The sequence below is a fragment of the Ruditapes philippinarum genome, unplaced genomic scaffold (genome assembly GCF_026571515.1).
Source record: "Ruditapes philippinarum isolate M1 unplaced genomic scaffold, ASM2657151v2 ctg11382_1_1_1_1, whole genome shotgun sequence".
NCBI classification, from domain to species: domain Eukaryota; kingdom Metazoa; phylum Mollusca; class Bivalvia; order Venerida; family Veneridae; genus Ruditapes; species Ruditapes philippinarum.
The window spans coordinates 22,131-28,130 of NW_026857198.1; the positions used below are offsets into that span (position 1 = coordinate 22,131).

General features: G+C 32.9%; 1 long non-coding RNA gene across 1 annotated transcript; it reads right to left on the minus strand.

The window, feature by feature from the left end:
* Positions 1-1,475: 1,475 nt before the first annotated feature.
* LOC132749057 (uncharacterized) lies at positions 1,476-5,940 on the minus strand. The gene is made up of 3 exons (XR_009628359.1): positions 5,158-5,940; positions 4,400-4,479; positions 1,476-1,747 (listed from the first exon to the last, which is right to left on the minus strand). It is a non-coding gene; the product is annotated as an uncharacterized LOC132749057 (long non-coding RNA).
* Positions 5,941-6,000: the final 60 nt, after the last annotated feature.

Below are 6,000 nucleotides of genomic sequence, written 5' to 3' on the forward strand. Positions count from 1 at the left end.
ATATTCAAATAACACCTGATTTGTGAACGAATGAATTACAAGAGCGTAGCGGATGGTATTTTTGCTTTGCTTTGGAATGCTTTCTTAAACATGATAAAGTACATAAGTAATATGTTTCTTGTGTGTAATATTAATAAATACTGATGTATGGATAGAAAAACAAAAGAGCATGTAGGTAAGATAGTTACCGCACTCGGAATAGGGCTGCATAGTATTTACAGACCCGGTGGCCTTTTAAAAACCTCGATCGCTACGCTCTCTCGGTCTTCAAATCGCCACCCGGGTCTGTAAATACTATGCAGACCTATTCCTCGTACGGTAACTATTACATAACATTGAATGAAATTATTTTCGTTTCGAACAATACGTAGTTTATGGTATCTGTTATATCTATAGCAAATATTTATGATTTTACGTTAATTCGATTTACTCTGTTGCACATTCCTTTATCATTTTGAACGATTTTCACGTGCGTGTACTGTATATAAGGGAGTATATGTGTAAAAGCGTCACTCGAGGTCTGTATTTGACAGAATACAATTCGTAAAATGACAGAAGAAAGCATACATATTCCCGTCCCACCCACCCTTTTTATGTTCTGTTTTTATTTTTACAGTCTTTTCTTAGTTTCAGATATTTGCAGTTGATTTCATCATGACTCCGCCGAAATTCGAGACAGCCCTCTTTCCAGCAGATGTTTTTTGCAATAGACTAGGGAAATTATTGATCTTGATATGTGATAATTCTGTCAAATACAACGACCTAAACCTATAATGTTTGTTGTTGTTTTTGTTGTTTAGAAGTATTTGAGAATAGAAAATAATTGATTTACTCACGGTTTAGTGAGTAACTTAATTTATTATGTAGTTAACGTAACGAAATGATAATTTTGGTAACCTCAAATCAACACAGGACGCAAATAAATCAAGTTGAAAGTGAATCTGTACTCATGATAATCATGTTTGATCTTGTATCAACAACAATATGATAAATTTAATGTTACTGTATTTTTTCCTGGTTTGACAAACCATGCAGTACTGGTGTTAAATGACAGCAACATAGTCGTGACTTTGGGTTAGTGCTCAAACTTCTTTTTTGTGTCGAGTGGATGAGATACATAATACACAAATTCCTTATAACACAAAGAATTTCAATGAAATAAGGCGCCAAAATGTAACGTTTTCGTAGGTTGAACATAAATGGCGAGTACTTTAATTGTATCCCCTACCGAACAGTTTAATCACATTTCGTATATTTAAACTTTTTTTTTCATTTTCCATTTTGTCTACAAAGCAATTAGAAGTGTTAAATAGGTAGTAAAAAACAAACAAACAGACAAAAGTACTGTATTAATAACAACAGTATAAAACAATAAAAAATATACCATATACAAGTATTATTATAACGTCATACTGAAAATTCACTAAAAAATCACCGGTATTTAGCTCAAAATCCAATGTGATTTAGGATGTTCCGTAAAATTACAAAATTGATAACAGTTTTTCAATGATTTCGAATGTTTCATTTATACTTTCATGTCCAGCATGGCCTTCAAAATGTCGACCCTTCTCATGATTCTTGGCAACTTATACTGCATGTAAAATGCATCTGGGTTTGATGACAGCATCAACTTTTTTATTTCACGAAAAGCACCTGTCCTTAGGTGAACAATTTTAATTGGTTTAAGTTTGTTGTTTCTTCGCATGGCATCGTACACTGTATGTCTGGCACAAATCTCAGCATCAACCTGAATCATTATCAATAATGTAACAATAATGCAATTATAGAAATTAATGACTCTTTTTTAGAAACAAAAGTTTACAAAAGATCGCAGTTTACCGTTCTTGTCACATACCGACTGGAGATAAAATTGCTTATCTCTATGGAATAGTTGATGTTTTGTTTTTGTGTTTCTATATATTGTTTAGAAGATCACATTTTAAATTAAGATATGTTATTTGTTTTCTACGATGGTATATCTTCGTTAGTTAACTTCTGTAAAAATATATCATCATCATCATCATCATCATCATCATTATTATTATTATTATTATTATTATTATTATTATTATTATTATTATTATTATTATTATTATTATTCAAGAACGTGATTGTCAGTTTTACGTTAGACAATTGTGTTTAATTTTGCTTAATATCAATATTTTCCGAATTTACCAAAGTTGTATGAAAGACCTGCCGCACAGATTAACCGGACATATACTTTAGGGTTGATACCAGTATCAATTAGAAAACCTTTCTAACTAACAACAAAACATGCGTAATGTAATCAGTTACTGTGCTTATATATGAAGAAAAACATTTGTTGACATCAGAATAATTATCTTGCCAGTGGCAGTGCTTTGTGGAAATTTTGTAAACATCTATGCATTTCTCAGAATAAAAGAATGACTCTCATATACGTTTTTACCCTTTTTTAAAGTAATAGATTATTTGCGTCTTTCGTGTTAGCAGTCATTTCAGCCACTGACATGAAAAGTTCCTTGCATTTGACACACAGTTTAAAAAATCATAACTGTTTTACAAATAAGCCAGCATTCCATAAGACGGTTAAACTCACGTTCATGTTCTCCAATTTGTTATAATTATGATTCTTACCAATTCTATTTCGTGTTCACCTAATTTGTCAGATGGTTATCTTCTTGTTCTTATAATTTGCTACCAACTCAATTTTGTGTTCGTCTAATTTGTCAGATGTTGAGTTTTACCAACTCAATGTCTCGTATTGTTTTTTACCAACTCAATGTCTCGTATTGTTTTTTACCAACTCAATGTCTCGTATTGTTTTTTTACCAACTCAATGTCTCGTATTGTTTTTTACCAACTCAATGTCTCGTATTGTTTTTTACCAACTCAATGTCTCGTATTGTTTTTTACCAACTCAATGTCTCGTATTGTTTTTTATTTGTTTGGGTCGTCAGACCAAACAAATAATGGTAGCGAAATTTCAGAGTCTAATGTTGTTAATTGCAAATGCCGAAAGTAGTCCACTTTTTTGAAGCGGTTACTTCCCTTTTGTATGTACACTAAAGCCGAAAAATTCAGGGGAGATCACTGCGTAAAGATGGTCAAAGACAGGCGCATCAATTTTCAAGCAAAGTAATTCCCGAATGGTCGAAGATTTCTAATATTGTTTTATTGTATTTTCTGATCGAAAATAACTAAATACAAAGCGGACATTCAATCTCTGACACAGAAGTTTACGACAAACCTAACAACAAGTAGTTCTCAAAACAGCTTAAAACTAGCGATTTAAAAGAATGAAATATTTTATTTTGTTACAAGTATCCAACAAATTACAACGCATTTAAAGTTAAACAATAGCGTTGGCTTATAGAATTGTCAATAAATGCACAATCACAAATTACGCGGATGAATATGATTTTATCAATGAAAATACTATTTATTACCGAATACTACACAAACCGAGTAGTGGAATATATAGATTCTACATGTCGGACTGTTTGGGCGAGAGGATTTTCGCTAAAATATTTACTTCAATTTTAAACAACAGGTTTACCCTGAACAAAATACCTCAAAATTAATAAGGATTACAAACCCGAAATGCAATGGAAGTTCTAAATTTAGAATGACTTGATATTATTCAGACTTTCTGTGTATAACTTCTTCGTGGTACAGTGGTAACGCGCTCGCTTAGTGAGAGAGAGGTCTCAAGTTTGAATCCCAGTCGAGGAAACTTTTTTTTTTGTTAAATTCTTTTTTAAGTGTTTTTGTTAAGGAAGTAGCCATGATATGCAAGGATAAAGTGTGGCTGTCGTAAAAAATGAACATAAATGATTTTTTGATGCAACTCTAGTTATGCAGAATTCCGTATGTATCAAACTCTGGTGCCTTGCAAAATGAATTATAATACATAAAAATTAACCTATACAGGAAAATGCATACAGATATACAGTACGATTTAGATTGCAAAGATCAGAAAATACCACAGAACTTGCAGCCCTTTGATTCTTTATAAATATAAATGCTTATAGTAAGCTCCAGGATTATTCACATCTGTGTTAAACAACAGTTAAAGTCGTTACAAGCCCTAATTTAGAATAATATGGTTTTCTTCAGCCCGTTCACATATAAATTCACCGTGGCTGAAGGGTTTTCGGGCTCGCTTAGGAAGCGAGAGGTCTGGAGTTCAAATCCCAGTAAAGGTAACTCATTTTTTTTTCAAATTGTTAAAGTCAAATAAACATTGGATTGAATATCAGTGTTGCAATTAGTCTTATAGCCAATTTACTACAATTAAAACGCTGGAAAGCATTGGTGGCACTATACATATAATCTCACAACCTGCACCTTTCTTACATTCTGAGACCCAAACAAATTCAGCGCCTTCTGTGCTTTGATTTGGGATGGTGATACTTACCAACTCAATTTCCTGATCGTTTAATTTGCCGGCGTCCTGGAGCTCAATAAACACAAAATATCCTAAGGCGTAATCAGTCCCTGAAAGAAAACGAACAAAGATGTCGATGACCATTATTTAAAAAAAAAACTATTTGTATGTATAATTAGTATAATTTATTAGTTATATTAGACCACAATTCTGGCAAAATCTTTCAATTTTTTAACAGGACGATTTCTAGTGACATACTTTAAATAACTTTTCACCTGTATGTAATTATAATGTTACATAAGTATGTTTCTTTATTTTATATGTACGTATGGATCCAGTTTACTATCAAAAGATAATAAGTTGAGTCTGCAATTTAAGTAATTGACCCTTACCCCACTATATATTTAGTTTAAACTTGTCACATTAAATTACGTACGGTGCAGACCATGATGAGACGGCACGGATGTATCGGCTGATCTTGGTCTGCACTGGTCGCATGTGTAGAAGCAGTTGCCGTCGGCAGACTAAGATTTAAATATAACATGAGCCGTGTCACGACAAAACCAACGTATTGCGTTTGCGACCAGCATGGATCCAGACCAGCCTTCGCATCCGCGCAGTCTGATCAGGATCCATGCTATTCGCTATCAGTTTCTTTACTTGTTATAGGGTTTGTAAGCGAACAGCATGGATCCGGTCAGACTGCGCGGATGCGCAGGCTGGTCTGGATCCATGCTGGTCGCAAACGCACTATGTTGAATTTGTCGTGACGCGGCTCATATATATACCTGATGCTAGTTGTACATGGACGCTCTCACAACTTGTAAATTCTACAATACTATTACTGCGCGCGGCGGCAGCGGCATACACGGCGTCATGAAGGAGAAACTCCGGCAGCTTTTCTAAATGTGCCGACAACGTGTCACCAGCCCTGATAATAAACTGAAACTGAAACTGTTTTATTTGCTTAAACGCCTATTTCTACATATAATACATATTCAATGGCGTTGTACAATATCACATCAGATCATTAAAAGTAATAAATAAATGTAGTTTAAGAATAATAAAACAATTAATTCTAAATCTAAATCTAAAACATGGTATCACAAATAAAAGAAAGTAATGGTATTTAAAATAATTAAAAATATGGCTATATTATTAAAGGACATGGTAAAAGACATGCAAATGTTACTTGGATAATAAATACATTGTAAAATCAGATATTCATCACAGAGTTAATGCGCAGAAAAACATTGTCTCTTAGTTTCTACACTTTACTGACTTTGACTTAAAAAGATTAAAATAGTCTCTGAAGAAATGAGTCTTCAAGTGTTTCTTGAAACTATCAACTTAATGTAATAATAATGATGTATGATAATAATGATATTTGTTATACATTGTACATGTAAATTGATACATTGTCCATCTAAAAACATTTTATTGCCTTGGATGCGGATGATTGCTTCCCGTAGTTAATCCACATGTTGGATCCAAATGGTTAATTTCATAATAATTACCGTCTATGATGGTCAATGAAATAAAGGGTTATGATTAGTAATAATAACAATCATTACATGGTTTTCTGATTGTAACAGTCAGATTGTTCTTTTTAATCTAAAATGCAGGAATTA